Below are 18,966 nucleotides of genomic sequence, written 5' to 3'. Positions count from 1 at the left end.
ATAAATACATGCATGGCAATGGGCCAGCTCTAATAGCTCTTGTCCATAATTGCAGTTCTATCTTGCATCCATCTGATATATTCAAATAGTTAATATTCTGGTTTATTAGAACACTGTCTATATGTATTCTCAACATACACAAAAGCTGTGTGTTTTCATAATATGTATAAGCACTTCAGACGGTAAGCTGTGCACATTGCAGCTAGCAGATGGTAGCTCTTATCACAGATAAAAGCACATATATATGTTTCTGTAACGACACCCTCAGAGAGAACGGATAAGAGAAGAATCCTCTCCACATCACAGCTTACATTACCCATCTACTTAGCCAGCAAACAGCATATGTTTTACTGCTGTAGAAAGGCAGTGCTTGAGAGGAAAATATGATAAAAATAAACTCAGAAATAACCTTATGGATAAATACAAAAACATACTAATTGGAAGTTAGGTGTGCATGTGGAAGTTAGGTAGGGCAGAATTTACCATGTTCCAAAAGTGAGACAAAAAAAAGTATATCATGGAATTAATTGCTGGATAAAATGTAGGATATCCAGTTAATTCAAATGTCAGATGAACAATGCATAAACATTTAGTGTAAGTATATCCCAAATATTGCTTGCCTCATGGCTCATGTAAAATTTGGAAGACACTTAGGCTAAATATCATGAATTCTATCTTAATAGTTATTTGACACCTGTATATCTAAAGTTCAAATTTAAATGGGTCCCTTATATTTTTATTTGCTAAATCTGACCACTAGTCTTACTCTGCTGTTATTAAGGTTTTTAACCATTGCTCCCAGGGTTCCAGGCAAAGGTAAACCTTCAAAAGGCATGTCAATTCTGAAAGAACATGATTGTAGGCTCTTTCTGTGCACACAAAACCAGCAGGGGTCTTGAATGTTTGTCTGAAAGATGCAGTCAGTAGAAGCTAGTGTGGGTAATTTAGGACATACATCTCTCCACCCCTCTATCCTCACCCCCTAGAGTTTTAGATCTTGGTTTGGAACTATCTGCATAATTGTTTCACTTTGGCTCTATAACACAGCTCTTTTTCATTTATGAATTTGGTTTATTATTTCAGACTAAGATCTATTTGCACTCATAAAAAAAGGAGACAGACTTTAAACACTCCACATGTACACATTTGTGTTCTTAGGCTGAGATCGGCATTCAAACTGGAAGGTTAAATGGAGTTCAGATAATTTCTTTTTTTATCCTTTGCTCTGGCTTTTGTCTCCTGTCTTTCAGCAAAACTGAATAAAGATGTCTGCATTTTACACCAAAAGATTCAATTACTTCTCGAATGCTGGGTAAACATCTGCGATGAACGATCTTAACAAATGTAGTTTGATTCCACACAAACTTATGTGACACTTTTGTTTTCTCTCTTCAAGAGCAGAGAATAGATTCAAGCCTGCTTTTCTGAGACTAAGCCTCCATGCCACGAGCACTGAATTTTTGGCAGGCAGCCAACCAATCTCTGTAGCCCAATGAAACTCTGATTCCATCTGCTCCAGCAGCGCAATATATTCCACTTCAGGTCAAAAGCAGGGAGCCAGCAGTATTAACATTACACTAATCTGTAAAGACATTTTCACTGGGCTAGATAGGCTAATGTTACACAGGCTTTCAAAGCTTCAAGAGCAACAGTAATTGTCAGGGGGAAACTCAGTGGGCAGTAGATTCTTGCTGAGAATATTCCAAGATGAGGCTAGATGAATGGTTCTAAAGAATGAAGGGAGAAAAATACCTCTTAAAAAAGGCAAGTCACTATCTTGTTAAGCAGGTGTTTTAAACACATTAAACCATATATTTAGGAATGCAAACTCTATCATTCTATTTTTCCTATTTATTCCTGGGTCCCAACACTAACATACACACAATTACACACACACACACACACACACACACACACACAGCTTTGGAAGCCTACTAAATAATTGATGAAAACTACAATCTCCATTAAAAATCTAGATGGAAATAGATTGCTCTACGCATAACCTTGGTGTTATGAAATCAGAACCATTCCAAGCTCTTGATGCATTTTTAAAAAGAAAAGTAAGCATATGGCTAACTTCTCACCACCCCTCCCCATCCTTCTTTGCTATTTTGCTGCTTGTAGAAAACACAATCAGTTTGGGGATATGTAGCTCTGTAATCAATTGCTCATTAAGCATAACCTACCAAGGACTTTATTAAAGACCCTTGATGGAAAATATGCTGAAGGAAAATACTGTGAAGCAGATTAATATATACAATGGAAATTTAATACCAGTAACAAAAACAGGTCTTTTTCATTTCCCTAGTTCTTCGGTTTGGGGGGAAAGTAGTTTAAGATTCATGCCTTCAGGCACATCAGAAACCATTAAGAACTACATTTCAGGAAATTGTAATGAATAAAAATTCAATTTAGACTGCTTGACTTTCTTTGAGAATAAAAGGAAAAACGTTTGACTAGAAAAGAATTATTTGAAAATCTCCACAATTAGGAAGTACACAGCTCTGTTTCCGCTATAATTTAAAGTTATGCAGAGTTAACCTGAAAGGCTACTTTGTGCTAGAATAATAGATTTCCCTCTGCTTGGAAGTATGCTGTCTCTATAATGTAAAAAGTAGCAAAACATACATAATTTCAATTTTCTTTCCTTATAATGTAAGTGAATACTTAGGGTTATATATTTTGAAGTTTCCTACCCATGTTCCTTAAAAAAAAAAAAACAACTAAATATGAAAGTTATTTGGAAATGAGTAAAACCATTGGACTTTTCAATCTTCAAAAATAATAAAGAAAAATTGGCAAGCATTTTTATTGTACTGGTTTAACACTTACTGCCTCTCTATATTCCTTGTCATAAAAATTTGCTAATAAAAAGGAATTGAACTTGGAACTGAAGAATCCCCTTCCTTTTTTTCTACTCTAAATGGAAAATTCATATAGGGAACAGATGAATGAATATGCATGAGTCTTCATGCATTGATATACATATGATTTCTCGTCTACAAAGACTGCTTTGGAAGACTTGTTATCTGACCAGAAAAGCCTGTAGTAAGTTGAGATAAAGGAGACTGACTCCAATCCCCTCAGCCTTTGCAATTGCTTTATATTCTAATCACTGCACTAAGCATCTGTCCCCGGCAGGCAGCTTGTTCAATCTAGCAGATAACGAATGCAGCCCGATGGAGGCTGTGCTGGCCCTTCCCTACGCGCGAGGAGCTAGTGTTCCATTCCTCTGATTAAACAGGCAGTGGGAAAGCGCTCTCAGAGCTGTAATTGCCTCCGTTATGAAACATCTTCACCTGTTAGCCAAAGCTAAGTTGAATCACAGCAGAAATTATTAACAGTGGCTGTTTTCGAGCCAGCTTAATTTGAGCTGATGCTGCTGTTCACTTAACACAGATGAATAGGTGTGCAGGACAGGAGCCTAAGCGGAGATGACACCCCAATGAATATTTGCTCCCAGCCCTGCTGTGAGGAGCTGGCTCGCACAACAACAGACAATTGTTAAAAAGTATAAGGGAGGGAAGCACTGGACAGGACCCACTCCTTACCGTCACCTACTCAGGAGAACTTTCTAATGGATGGCAGCTTTTGACAGCTAAATCATTTCTGCAATTAGTTTCCACAAGTGTTGGCAAACACAAACTATTTTTTGGGGGACTGTGCACAATGGTATGGGGAACAGTGCCTGGCTTCAAACATGGCCAGAAATTCTCCTTTCAGAGAACTGAACAGGCATTAAAATTTAATGGTCTGCTTTCATTTTCTCTGCAGTGTGCTTCAGGATGATTATAAATTACAGCATTCTGCTTACTTTTGACGGAAGTCATGTATCAGCATTTGATTTAGAAGCAATGTGTGCTTGACATATGAAACACATCTTGCAGAAGTGATTTATCACAGAGCTCTTTTTTTGTTTGTTTCCTAAGAAAAGAGCTGCACAGGGAAGGGCAGCACTGTGATGGTGACAGCCATCCTCATAGTAGGGGTGTGACTGTGACTTCAGACAGTGTCTGAAAAGTCTGAATATATCTTATTTTCCAAACTGAGAAATCCTTTTGTTTGTTCTCTAAAGCTCAACATTATTCCTAAAAATCTCACTCTATTAAAAAAAAAATTTTTTTTTTCTGGGAAAAGATGAGCAAAGCATTAATGGATATGGGAATCATTTCTCAAAGTTGGGTGGGGTGTCATAGGCAAGATGCTCTTCTATAATCCCAGGTTAGTTTGGGAAGCTGCGGGCTTGCAGGGTCTCTGATGCAATATGATTGGCCAAGGAGAAAGACTGAGAGCAGATGGGGGATTTTTCAGTTAGGATGGTTGTGGGGCTAGAGGTTTGGAACATAAAGACAATGCCTGATTCTTCTGTTAGCTGGTATATTTCTTTACCTTTGAGGTTATGTCTGCTGGTGAACCGAGCTGCAACATAGCCAATCCATTCTTATCAGCATTTCTTTATAATCTGCTCTGATGGCTGCAGCCAAAACAATTGAGTGGGAACCTATACACTCACCAAGTGGTTTAATCAAACAATTGCCTGGTGACCATGTTCTATCTATCAAGTGTGATTAATAATTATAACAGAGCTGCAGAAATTTCACATATTATTTCAAAACCACACTTCATGGCATAAGGTATAACCTGGAAATACATTTCCCTTCTTTGACTGTTACTTATCCTTGTAAAACTAAGCTTACCTCTCACCTCATATCCTCTGGGTAGTTTCCTCAACACTTGCAGTTAGTAATTCATGACCCCATCTCTTCAGACAGTTTTTTTCTAATTCTTTCAACATAATTACCTATGGTCTTCCTCTGCTGCCCCCTATGCTATTTTCTAACATTCAACTTTTAACCGCAACTTCTTCTCCTCAAATGTTAGTTAGTCTACAATCTGGCACAAACAGACTCTTCATAAAATTTTTGAGTAAATAAATGTTGAATGAATGGAAGTGTAAATGAATCTGTATTTCATGTCAAAGAAAGAAGTGAGAGTATACTGTAGAGCTGACAATATTCCTCTCATATGGGTTTCTTCTTTCTACAGGGGAAAAGAAATTCTAGTTTTAGCTGGGCAAATGGCTTTCTGGAATAAAGACTTTATTTGTCAGCTTGCTTTCCTGCTAAGTATGACCATTTTCTATATCAGTTAATGGGAGGTAGGTAGAAATGGTATGGTAATTCAAGAGGTGACTTTGATCATGGCTGGAAAGAAACTGTAATGGCTAGAGAGCTAGCAGTCATTTTGGAGTCTAAGGTCCTTCTGGGATTAAAATTCCCGTACAGCAGAGCAACAAGGTATAAGGAATTAGAGACTTGGATACCACAGAAACTATGTTGGTCCTGGGCTAATTACTTTCAGGTGTCTTGAATATGCAAAGGTAAAAAAACCCTTCAAACTATGTATGAATTAAAATCCTTACTATGGTTTACCAGTAGTACCTGCTACATAATTTGCAAGATTTAGTACAAGTAATTTTTAAACAGGGTGACAATATATAGCCTTGTCATACTCCTTTCCCAATTCTGAACCTGTATGTAGGTCAAGAAACAACAGTTAGACCAGACATGGAAAATGGACTGGTTCCAAATTGGGAAAGGAGTATGGCAAGGTTGTATATTATCACCCTGCTTAAATAAATACTTACATGCAGAGTACATCAGGCAAAATGACATACTGGATGAATCACAACCTGGAATCAAGATTGCTAGGAGAAATATCAACAACTTCAGATATGCAAGTTGTTAATATTTCATTCTAATGGCAGAAAGTAAAGAGGAACTGAAGAGCCTCTTGATGATCGTCAAAGAGGAGAGTAAAAAAGCTGACTAATATCAAGGCACCCAGTCTCATTACTTCATGGCAAATAGAAGGGGGAAAAGTGGAGTAGTGGCAGATTTTATTTTCTTGGGCTCCAAAATCACTGTGGATGGTGACTGCAGCCATGAAATTAAAAGATGCTCCTCAGAAGGAAAGCTATGACAAACCTAGACAGCATATTAAAAAGCAGAGACATCACTTTACTGACAAAGGTCTATATAGTCAAATCTATGGTTTTTCTGGTAGTCATGTATGGTTGTAAGTGTTAGATTATAAAGAAGGCTGGGCACCAGGAATTGATGCTTTTGAATTGTGGTACTGGAGAAGACTCCTGAGAGTCCCTTTGACAGCAAGGAGATCAAACCAGTCACTCCTAAAGTAAATCAACCCTGAATATTCATGGAAGGACTGATGCTGAAGCTGAAGCTCCAATACATTGACCACCTGATGGGAAGAGCTGGCTCACTGGAAAAGACCCTGATGCTGGGAAAGATTAAAGGCGAAAGGAGAAGGGGGTGGCATAGGATGAGATAGATAGCATCACTGACCCAATGGACATGAATTTGAGCAAACTCATGGAGATAGTGGAAGACAGAAGAGCCTTATGTAGGGTTGCAAAGAGTCAGATACAACTAAGTCACTGAACAACAACAACAATTTTTGAACAGAGGAGTTTAAAAATCATTGAGAGTTTTCAAGGCAGCAACAGCAGAGATAAAAGCTAGTGAAGAGCCCTTTTAAGCTTAGGAAGCTTGTCTCATTTTTTACCGAATCCTTCCTTACCCACTGAAATTTCTTTAGCCACATTGGCCTTGTTTCTGCTTCCTGACTACATTAAGCTCTCTCCTGTTCAGGACATTTGTGCTTGGCCATTCTAAGCCAGGGATCACTCTGCCACAGTTAATAGCAATATTCATATGACCTATGCTGGCCCTCACTCAACAAATCAATATTATAGTTTAGAAAACTTGTTTGCAATACCTCTCCATCCCTAGTATTATTATGTATTCTTATTTCTAAAATAGCATACCTATGCCATTTCCTGATTTTATTGCTTTCTTACTTGTTTCTTTTTAAAATTACCTAATCCTCTTGATTCTAAAGCAAGCTTCCTGAGGGTAGGTGTTTTCTGTGTCTTATTCACCAATAAATAAGGACAACCTCAAGCACATGGGTATTGGGTCTAGATCAAGAGTACATTTCTTGATGCTTTTAAAAAACATTTTATCTTATAATTACTTGATTTTCTGTTGGGTTACATGGAAGTGGACCTGCAAAGACAGAGCTCATTTGTGTAAATATTTCCCAAACTTGTCAGATATGTGAAAAAGGAGGGGTTTCCTCTCTGCTGGACCTCTGTTTGTATTGCAATTAACACACACAACCACACAACCCTGGAAAGCAAAATGACCTACCCCTGTCTACACTGGCATGACTATATCAAGTGTTCCTTTTCTTCACTGATGTTTTTAATCAGTTAAGTCATGTCTGACTCCTTATGACCCCATGGATTGTAGCCCTCAAGGCTTCTCTGTCCATGGGATTTCCCAGGCAAGCATACTGGAGTGCGTTGCCATGTCCTTCTCCAGGGGATCTCCCTAATTCCAGGATTAAACCCACATCTCATGCAGCTCTTGCATTGGCCAGTGGATTCTTTACCTTTGATCCACTAGGGAAGCACTTTCTTCATTAAGATAACTTTACTATTCTAGGAGAGTCTGCTCAGACAAATAACTTGACTGTTCATCACAGGAAATTTCTGAATACCCAACCACCATTCAATAGAAAGCATCAATATAAGATTTTACCTACAGAGAGTTTGAATCTCTTTCCTCAAAAATCCCTACTGGATATTTCTAATATCAAGTCTAAACTTTATATCATGATCCTTACCCAATACTAGTCAAGTCCTTGCATGGAAGATCCACTAACACCAAACTTTCCATTCTCAATAAATCCTGATTTGGCCTTTCATCTCTAAGATGCTACCAAAGCTAAGTTAGTGTTATCCATTCCTGTGATCAGCACCTCAACTTTATCTTCTCAAAAGCTTATGTTGCTGATATTTGGGGAACCAGCATTTTACAACCCTAATACAATTCTTTGAGTATGGGTTTTATCTCCCGCACTGCAGGTGGATTCTATACCAGCTGAGCCACAAGGGAAGCCCTTGATTATTTAGAAGGATCAATTATTCAGAGATATAAAGTGTTTTTTCTCTTGAGAAAGGCTTTTCCTTACAAGCATAACAAAGTCAAAGGTTTATATAAATAGTGACATATAATGACTTCATGTGAGTCAGAGAGCAAACAAAACATATTTCCATGTTGTCACTGTTCAGTATGGCAGTCACCAGACATATGTATCTATTGAGAATTTGATATGTGCTTTGTCTGAATTGAGATAGGACATGTGTGAAATATATCCCAGATTCAATGACTTAGTATAGAAAACAGAATTTAAAGTTATCTAATTAATAATTTCTATATGATTATATGTTGAAACGTAGTATTCAGGATCTAATGTGCTATAGGACATAATATAATATTTGGATATAATTTATAATATAGATAATATTAGGACTTCCCAGGTGGCACTAGTAGTAAAGAACCTGCCTGCCAATGCAGAAGATGTAAAAGATGTGGGTTCTATCCTTGGGTTGGAAAGATCCCCTGGAGGAGGGCATGGCAACCCACTCCAGTATTCTTGCCTGGAGAGTCCCATGGACAGACGAGCCAGGTGGGCTACTGTCCCCAGGGCTGCAAAAAGTCAGACCTGACTGAAGCAACTTGGCAAAGCACACACATGTATGGATTAAAGGCAATATATAATATGCTATTAAAATTAATTTTAACCATTTCTTTACACTTCTAAAAAATATGGGAACTAAACAACTTTAAATGATATATTTGGGCTTTATTATATTTCTATTGGAGAGTGCTGTTATCTCTCTAGTTAAAAAAGACAGAGAAAAGAAAAAAAAACAAACCCTGACAAACTGCATTATCAATAAACAGGCTATATATATATATATATATATTTTTTTTTCTCTTGTAATGACTTACTTCTCCAATGTTGGTTATTTATTTAAAGATACTTACCAGTACAACCAGAGATAGTACTTTCAACACATAAAATACTTGTGGTAAGTGGTATTTCTTGGTCTACTGGAAAGCATTAAGAAGAATTACCTTTAAAAGTTGAAAAGCAATTACAAACTGTTTTACTTTAGAATTAAATTTTAGAGGAAACTCTTCCACAGTTGACTTTACAAGAGACATTTCAACAAACAGAGTAAGTAAGGAAGCCCAAGTGTTAATCCGAGTTTGTGGAAAATGGCCAGACAGATCTGTGACTGAACAATGTAATTCAATTGTACTAAGAAGCAGACGTAATCTGTAATTTTTCTCTACAACTGGCTCTTTTGTCTGGAGAATGATGCCTGGCTAATGTCCTTTTTGTTGACTGTAGAGGAAATATGCATATCTCCCTTCTATCCTATTGTGTACTTGAAAACTCTGATGTGTTAGACACCTGATGTGTTAGAACATTGGGGATAGGGTACAATTGCTTCTTGAAAGATTTTTGAAAGTTTGACCCTAACTTTTGACTAGGATGAAAGAGAGGTGAGACAATCTCAGGACCACTCTCAAAAGCTAAAACAGGAACAAGGACTAGGATCAAATGTTCTTTTTTTTTCTTTTCTTTTTTCAAATGTTCTTGACATGAGGTAAAAGAAGAGACACTTGTAAGAACAAGATGTGAATAAATAAATTTCCAACAGAAGAGGCAACTTTATTATCACTGAGAACAAGTAAACTCCACTTCATTGCCAGTGAATCATCTACAACACGAGACTGGAGAGTTAGACCATATAGCTTCCTGTCAGGTGACTAAGATCTCATTTCATTTTTTTTTTTTTTTTTTTTTTTAAGTCTTTTTTTTTTTTTTTTTTTCCAGTGGGTTTTGTCATACATTGATATGAATCAGCCATGGATTAATGCATGAGGTTTGTGAGTTTTATCCTCCTTCAAAGTCCCTTATCCCCTGAAGTTGTTTTCATGTTTGACAATAGTTTCTAATGTTACATTCTCACATGTTGATAATGTAATGTAAAAGTTTCAACAATGTTTAGATTTACTGTAAACTATTCCCATTTATAATTCTTCTCAAGCTTTAAACAGAAAAATAGAGAATGTTTTAGGACAGCAGGATATAGTAGCCTTGAATTTTGACCCATCAGTTCAGCTATATTTGGCAGCTCAATAACTCTGTGGTGTAACTTCCTTTATACTATTTTCCTGGCATAAGGAATCAGGAAAATAATGCTTTAGAGTTTTATAAAAAAATATTTTCTATTTTTCTTCAAGGAGCAAGAAACACTGGAACTCATTCAGAAAATATTATTTGTAAAAATTGTCTAGGTGATTTAAGAATTTAGCACAGAAAGCTGGGGGGAAACTATATATACATAAAACATGAAATAATTATTACTTATGACAAGAAGAGAAGTGAAAGGCAAAGGAGAAAGGGAAAGATATACCCAACTGGATGCAGAGATCCAGAGAATAACAGGGAGAGATAAGAAAACCTTCTTAAGGGAACAATGCAAAGAAATAGAGGAAAACAATAGGATGGGAAAGACTAGAGATCTCTTCAAGAAAAATGGAGATGCCAAGGGAACATTTCCCGCAAAGATGGGCACAATGAACAACAGAAATTGCAAGGACCTCACAGAAGCAGAAGAGATTATGAAGAGGTGGCAAGAATATACAAAAGAACTATAAAAAAGGGACTTAATGACCCAGATAACCATGATGGTGTGGTTACTCACTTAGTGGCAGACGTCTTGGAGTGTGAAGTCAAGTAGGCCTTAGGAAGCATGACTACCAACAAAGTTAGTGGAGATGATGAAATTCCAGCTGAACTACTTCAAATCCCAAAAGATGATGCTGTGAAAGCACTACACTCAATATGCCAGCAAATTTGGAAAACTCAGCAGTGGCCACAGGACTGGAAAAGGTCAGTTTTCATTCCAATCCCAAAGAAAGACAATGCCAAAGAATGTACAATGACAAACTACTGTACACTTGTGTTCATTTCACATGGTAGCAAGGTAATGTTCAAAATCCTTCAAGCTAGGCTAGCATATAAACCAAGAACTTTCAGACGTACAAGCTGGATTTAGAAACAGCAGAGAAACCAGAGATCAAATTGCCAGCATCCTTTGGATCACAGAAAAAGCAAGGGAATATATATATATATATATATATATATATATATATATATATATATATATATTCTTCTGCTTCATTGACCATGCTAAAGCCTTTGATTGTGGATGACAACAAACTGTGGATATTTTTTAAAGAGACAGGAATACCAGACCACCTTACCTGTCTCCTAAGAAATCTGTATGCAGGACAAGAAGCAACAGTTAGAAATGGACATGGAGCAATGGACTGGTTCAAAACTGGGGAAGGAGTACATCAACGTTCCATATTGCTACCATGCTTATTTAACTTATATGCAGAGTACATCATGGATAATGCCAGGCTGTATGCATCACAACCTGGAATCAAGATTGCCAGGAGAAATAACAACCTCAGACATGCAGATGATACCACTCTAATAACAGAAAGTGAACAACAAAAGAGCCTCTTAATGAGGGTAAAAGAGGAGAGTGAAAAAGCTGGCTTAAAACTCAACATTAAAAAATACTAAGATCATTTCATCTGGTCCCATCACTTCATGGCAAATAGATGGATAAAATGTGGAAACAGTGTCAGACTTCATTTTCTTGGGCTCCAAAATCATGGTGGATGGTGACTGCAGCCAAGAAATTAAAAGATACTTGCCCCTTGGAAGGAAAGCTATGACAAATGTAGACTGCACATTAAAAAGCAGAGATATAACTTTGTCAACAAAGGTCTATATAGTCAAAGCTATGGTTTTTCCAGTAGTCATGTATGGATGTGAAAATTTGACAATAAACAAGACTGAGGGCCAAAGAATTGGTGCTTTTAAACTACGGTGCTGGAGAAGTCTCTTGAGAGTCTCTTGGATGGCAAGGATATCAAACCAGTTAATCCTAAAGGAAATCGACCTTAACTTTTTGTTGGAAGGACTGATGCTAAAGCTGAAGCTCCAACACTTTGGCCACCTGATGAGAAAAGCCAACTTATTAGAAAAGACCTTGATGCTGGGAGAGATTGAGTGCAAGAGAAGAGGAGTGAGACTGAGGATGAGGTGGTTAGGTAGCATTGCTGAGCAAATGAATATGAGTTTGAGCAGTCCCTGGGAGGTAGTGAAGGACAGGGTAGCCTGGTGTGCTGCAGCTCATGGGGTCACAAAGAGTTGGACATAGCTTAGTGACTGAACAACAACAACAATGACATTGAGTCTCTGGAGTTGTTCTTTGTCATTAAAGATGAATAGTTATTACTTCCTAATTCTGATTGCTTTCCTAAAAATGATCTACTATATATAGTAATGATAGACCCAAGGTTTCAATATGCATCTTTCTCCAGAGATCAAATTTCTGGAGCAGAAAAATTGTGTGTACAGCAGAGGAGGTATCTGTGTTTCTTTCAAAGGGGAGACTACAACTAAGCAGATGTGTTGAAGACAACCTAGGTTTCAAAGTTAAATAAAAAGTATCACAGTAAAATAACTGTGGAATTCAGAAATTCTTCTTCTCAACTGTGTGCTTAATCTTTTAAGATTAAGAATACCATTTTAATGCTTTTTTAAGAAGAAAAAAGTGCATTTAAATGCTACATTTATCTTTTATCTGTTTTTCCTATTGCTATCTGGAGACCTTGACTTCCCTGAGTTTTGGAGAGAAAGACTACAGATGGTATAGGGAAAAAGTGATTTGAAGTCTGAATATGAATCTCATATATTTTTTTAAATCAATGAACTAACTCTAGGCTTTATCTGTATGAAATAATTTAATTGCAGTGGAGAGAAAACTAGACCAAAATGGGTGTAAGTGTAAAAGTAATTTATTGACCTATGTAACTGAAAAGCCTCATTTGTCACTATAGATGAGATTTCATATAGCAATTCAAAAGCTGACACAAAAGATCTTCCATTGTCCCACTAAGTCATAGAATTGCTGCTTCCTTTGAAGACCTCAGGGTTCCCTGATAGCTCAATTGGTAAAGAATCTGCCTGCAATGCAGGAGACCTGGGTTTGATCCCTGGGTTGGGAAGATCCCTTGAAGAAGGGAAGGGCTACCCACTCCAGGATTCTAGCATGGAGAATTCTGGTCCATCACAAAGAGCCAGACATGACTGAGCAACTTTCATGCTCATGCTTCAAGACCTCAAATCATCATACCACCATTTTCAATGAAAGGGGAAAACCTTTTAGGATGACTCCCAGGAAAATTAGTCTTTGTCCCAGTGTTATGGGCTGAACTGTGTCCTCCTAAAATTCATATGTTGAAGTTCTAACCCCAAGTAAATTAGTATGTACCTTTACCTGGAGATAGGTCTTTAAAAAAGTAATTAAGTTAGGTCATTTAGGGAGAGCCCTAATCCAATATTACTGGTGACCTTATAATAAGAGGAAATTGGGAGACAGAAACACACAGAGAGAAGATCAAGTAGAGACAGAGGAGATGAACATTTAAAAGGAGAGAAGTTTCAAGAGAAAATAAACCTGCCAATGCATTGATCTCAGACTTCTAGCCTCTAGAATTATGCAAAGATAAATAAGTCACCCAATCTTAATTGTATGTTGAAATTACTGTGTGTTAATACAGTAGCTCCATTAAAGATACCCAGAATCCCTGCCAAAAGCTCTGAAGGTCACTTGCTTAGGTCATGTGCCACCCCTGAACATTATCACCATCAGCATTAAATAGTGGATTAGCTTGGGTCAGCCAAGGTTTGCCCCTGAATCTGGGGCAGAGGAGGGACTCTTTGCCAGCAAAAACACAGGACTGAGACTTGAGGGCTTTCTGTACTCCACAGTTTTGTTCTTAGAAATTGTAAATATTTTTAAGCTATAACCTATCTGCTAACACAGGTCTTCCCTTAATCATATTCTTATTTTAATCCAGGTACTTGGGGCCTTTCTTGCAGAGCCTGAAGTTACAGTCTAGGACTGATAGAAAAAAAAAAGGACCCAGTAATTAACTGTATTTGATATGCTGGCAAGAGCCATTTGTGAAGATTTTACTGAAGGACTCTATGAGGAAATGGGAGGTCAATATTGCTCATGGTACAGCAAACAACTTAATGTAATTCCTGCCAACTGTCTTCTCACTTTCTGACTCTCTCTGCCCTTTGACCCAGCGCCCGCTGCCTTCACCATTCCTATTGCTGAGTCTTTTTCCAGAGTGTCCACATGGGGGTCTTTCTCCTCCCTTCAGTTCTTTATCCAATCCCATCTTATCTGTGAGGGCTTCTTTGATGAGAGTATGCTCTTTCTCTCTTTCCTATTTAATTTTCTTCCACTTTCCTTATCCTCTAGATTTCCTTGTTTATAGGTTTATTATCTGCCTCTCTCCTTTAGACAACTCCATGAAGTGACTTAGCAGCAGCATGAGTATGGAAATTTTGTCTGTTCTATTTCCAGCTGTAGCCTTTCTTATTTAAAATCTTGTCTAGAAAATATAAGTCATGCAGTACATTTTTTTGTTGAATGAACACATTTTATTTTTCTCATAAGTTTCTCTTCAGTAGCCAGTCATTAGGTCTCCTACAATTGATGCCTCCTTAAAGTGCTTCCCAAATATCCTCCATGGTTTCTAAGATTGAATTTCTTTAGAAAGCAGTAGGATAGTGTTAATTATATATACACACAAGTATAAATAGAACATATATATGACACGAACCCAATGTTTTCCTATGTCTGCTTCAGTGAATATCAAAGAGAAGTCACAAAAATCAAATTACAACATTGAGGTTTTTTTTTCAGGGAAATGTTTGTCATTCTGAGATTTCTTTTACACTTTGAGTTCATGTGCTTTTCTTTGTATAGACTCAATTTTTTTTTAACATGTCCATATGTTTTATATAATCTGCCCCCATCTATCCCATCAATTTTAACTACTTGCCATTTTTTCTCTCATACTCTTTGTTTCTTTTTTTGCCATCCATGCTGGCTTCTTTCTTCCTTGAATGAACAGTGTCCCTTATACTCTCTAGAGCAGGACAGAGAGTTTGAAGATGAGGTTGAACATCCATGCTTGCTTTTATGCTTAAGAGTTCAAACCCTTGAGCTGCCCAATCACCCTCTGCCTCTAAGATATGAAAATAGGATGATGCAGAAGTAGCTTCATGAAAATCTAATGAATCATATCTATTCACTAGATACACAAAGAAGCAAAAATCATGAATTTTATGACACTCTTCTGGTGCTTAGGTCAGATTCTTTGCCTGTTAGAGGGAAGGAGCCAGGAAATTTGAATAAACATGAGGCTGTATAGCATGGCTTTCCTAATTGAGTCTTTTGAGAAGTGGACAGTCTTGGTGCCACCTATTACTATTCCACCAAAAATGGCCACCATCACAAACAAATAAAGCCAGCCTTAGAAATGCTAGTACTTGAAAGAGTTCTGTTTCACTTTCTTGGATTTCAAAGGTGACACAGCACTTTTAACATGCCAACCAGTAGCTAAGACTGCAGCCACCCATATTTGTGCCATCAGGGGAACCAGGGTCACCAGGCAGAGGAAAATCCTTCTGACACACAGGCCCTCTCCTATGCAGCCAGCTTTGGCTGTAATACTTGTCCTGTCTTCATATTGACCTCTAGAAGCCTGCTAACCCTTCCATGGGCTTCTAAACTTCCTGAAGGCAATGATACAGTTTACCTTGGTTACAACTCTATCTTCACTGGCCACCCTAACACTTTGTACATTTTAGGCACATAATAATTATTTCTTAAATTTATGAATGCATCCTACATAGAACTAGTTTTATACAATGAGTAAAATTGACAATAGAAATTTTGACATGGTTTTAAAAGGTTTTACAAGGTTTATGAGACTCGGACTATAAAGAGAGCTGAGCGCTGAACAATTGATGCTTTTGAACTGTGGTATTGGAGAAAACTCTTGAGAGTCCCTTAGACTACAAGGAGATCAAACCAGTCAATCTGAAAGGAAGTCAGTCCTGAATATCCATTGGAAGGACTGATGCTGAAGCTGAAGTTCCAATACTTTGGCTACCTGATGCGAAGAACTGACTCCTTGGAAAAGACCCTGATGCTGGGAAAGATTGAAGGTGGGCGGAGAAGGGGACGACAGAGTTCGAGATGGTTGGATGGCATCACTGACTCGATGGACATGAGTTTGAGTAAGCTCTGGGAGTTGGTGATGGCCAGGGAAGCCTGGCGTGCTGCAGTCCATGGGGTCACAAAGAGTCAGACATGACTGAGCAACTGAACTGAACTACAAGGTTTATGCATGTGTGAAAAATCTTCACTGCAGTCAGGTACTATGACAAGAGTCACAGAAGATATGAAAACATCTCCATTGTCAATAAACCACTACCATAATATCAATAAATTGCAAATCATATAAACTAAAACAAGTCATTTCTTTAGCATATATCATTTGCTGCACTTTAATAAAAAATTTCCTGCTTATTACAATACCCCTTGTAGGTAATACTGCATCCAGTTTTTCTGCTAAGGCAAGGACACTAAGTCTCATTAAAGTTAAGGACTTTCACCAAGCTCACACTGTTGGTGAGGTTTCTCAGCTGTAACTGAAGTCTACTGTGCTCCTCCGGGTATACAGCAACGGCTTTGCTGCAGGGTAACTGATGTGGTCATCCCAGTGGCTGTGCTGGCATCTATAAGATCAGAAATTGCAGCTCAAAAGATGAAAGAGGAATCAGGTGGAGAGGGAGGTGGGACGGGGGATCGGGATGGGGAATACATATAAATCCATGGCTGATTCATGTCAATGTATGACAAAAACCACTACAATATTGTAAAGTAATTAGCCTCCAACTAATAAAAATAAATGGAAAAAAAAAAGATGAAAAAGACAGCTCCATAACCCAGAAAATCATAAGGGCTGATATGACCAGAGCAGAGGGAGCTTTGAGCTGAGGGTTGAGAGAAAAGAGTGACTCAAAAGCAGCTGAGAGGGGAGTTTTGGGAGCAGCTTCCCCTCACCAGGAATATCTATTCTCTGGGCATGCCTGGGTACCACATGACAGCTTTAGAACCTTTAGCTAGATCTGAGATAGAATGGTGAAAGCTTTCTAAGTCAGATAATATTCTAGTCTTCTAAATTAAAGAACCAATTTCCCGAATTTTATCCTTTCATTCCTTTTTTTCTTCTTTTATCTTGATGCGGTTTTATTTCTGATCTCCTTTGCGGTGATTCTAGGACCAACTGTTCAAGGAAGCCTGTAAGGGAGATCCATGTCTTGATTTTGCTGGGCTGTATAAGATTGAGTTCCTACCAGAGAGGTTAAAACCACCCTTCACCATGTCCCCCAATTAAATATGACTCAAAAGTAGGATTAAGGACAAGAACAAGAACCTGTCTTCATTTCTGGAAAACAAAAAGAGGCTGCAGACTGATGTGAATCTAGAGGAACTGAGGAGACCTGGAAGCATTCAAGGAACACTTGAGATAGGTTGAAGTGACTGGGTCTGGTGGCTCAAGTGGACAAGCTTAGTCTTTGAAGGTCTTATATTCCTTCCTTCCTTCACTCATTATTTTTATGTGTTGAATATAAAAGAAATAATGAATTCTAACAAATAGAGATAAGGAGAATGATCACTATGGGTTTAGTGGTGAAAGAGAGCAACAGAATAGTGATTTGAGGGAGCTATAGGGTCAGGGCAAAGGTTTTAAGTTTTTTTGTTTGCAGTTAGTTTTAGAACAACACATGAGTGGAGAGACTGAGGATTGCAATCTATGGGGTTGCAAAGTGTCAGACATGAGTGGGTGACTGAGCAACAACACGGGAGAGGGAATCCTTCAGGGGCAGTGTGTGTTTATGTATGTATGTAGTTATACATGCTAATATCAGAAAAGGAGTCCTAGAAACAATAATGCATGAGGAGAGCACATTTAAAAAATTCACAACTTTGAAAATTCACAGCTATATAATACATATTTCCTATGGGAAATACTTTTAAAATAATTAAAATTAATATCCTATATCCAAAATATAGCATCCCTAAAGGAAAGAGTATTGAGCTTAGTGCCAGACTGTGATTTTTGGGTTTTTGTGTGTGACTTTGGAAAAGTTTAGTCACATCTCTGGGTATCAGTTTTCTCATCTGAACAGTCAAGAGGCTGGCCTCCATGGCTGCTTCCATACATGATAGTCTCTGAGTCAATAAGTAAAAATTAATATAACACTGAGAGCATAAGTGATTTCTAATTGCTCAAGTGTGACGCTTTAAAATAGGAAACCAAAATGGTCTATGTAATTAGCTCTGACACATGTCTCCCTTTATGACAAAGGTCAGTCATTTCAATTTCCTCTGTCGTGCTTGCTCCATCCCCAAAACGGGGATCACATTCCTTATACATGTCTTTTTTCATGAATCTTTTGTCCAGATTAATAAGGACCTTATTTCCCTGAAGGAAATGGCTCATGTGTTGGAGGTACATTAATTCTTTCAGGCCATTAGGGCACCATTTACTTAATTTGAAACCAAAATGACAGCCGTGTACCCTATTTTCCTTGGGAAGCTCATGGCTTCAGTTTAAAATGCAGCAAAGCTATTTAGAAGAAAGAGTATCAATAATTTATAGAGTCTTCACAAGATATGCTGGTAAATTTTTCCCCAGGTGTCTTTTCTTTTTAAAAACATCATCATGGTGTTATTTACAAAAGGCATTTAATTTCCTTTCATATACCAGCTTCTAGATGGGAGATATATCACAAGTTGGGAAACTGTGAGGTTTGACAAAAGTTAAATTCACATTCATGTGAGGACCTTTCTTGCTATTCTCTACCTTAGGAGATCTGTATTAGGAGATGAACAACATGACTCAGAAGTCCTTATTACCAACTTCTCCTTCCCTAGCAAGAAGGCAGAACTTGGGCACTGTAACCTAGGGCACATGCCACTTGGAGCTATGATATTTGCTGAATGGATTCAACTCAGAGAGCATCAATTTGGTACAAACTACTAGCAAGACATTGTGTTAA

The sequence above is a fragment of the Dama dama genome, chromosome 9, assembly GCF_033118175.1.
Source record: "Dama dama isolate Ldn47 chromosome 9, ASM3311817v1, whole genome shotgun sequence".
Classification (NCBI taxonomy): domain Eukaryota; kingdom Metazoa; phylum Chordata; class Mammalia; order Artiodactyla; family Cervidae; genus Dama; species Dama dama.
Note: the sequence above shows the minus strand (reverse complement) of the source record.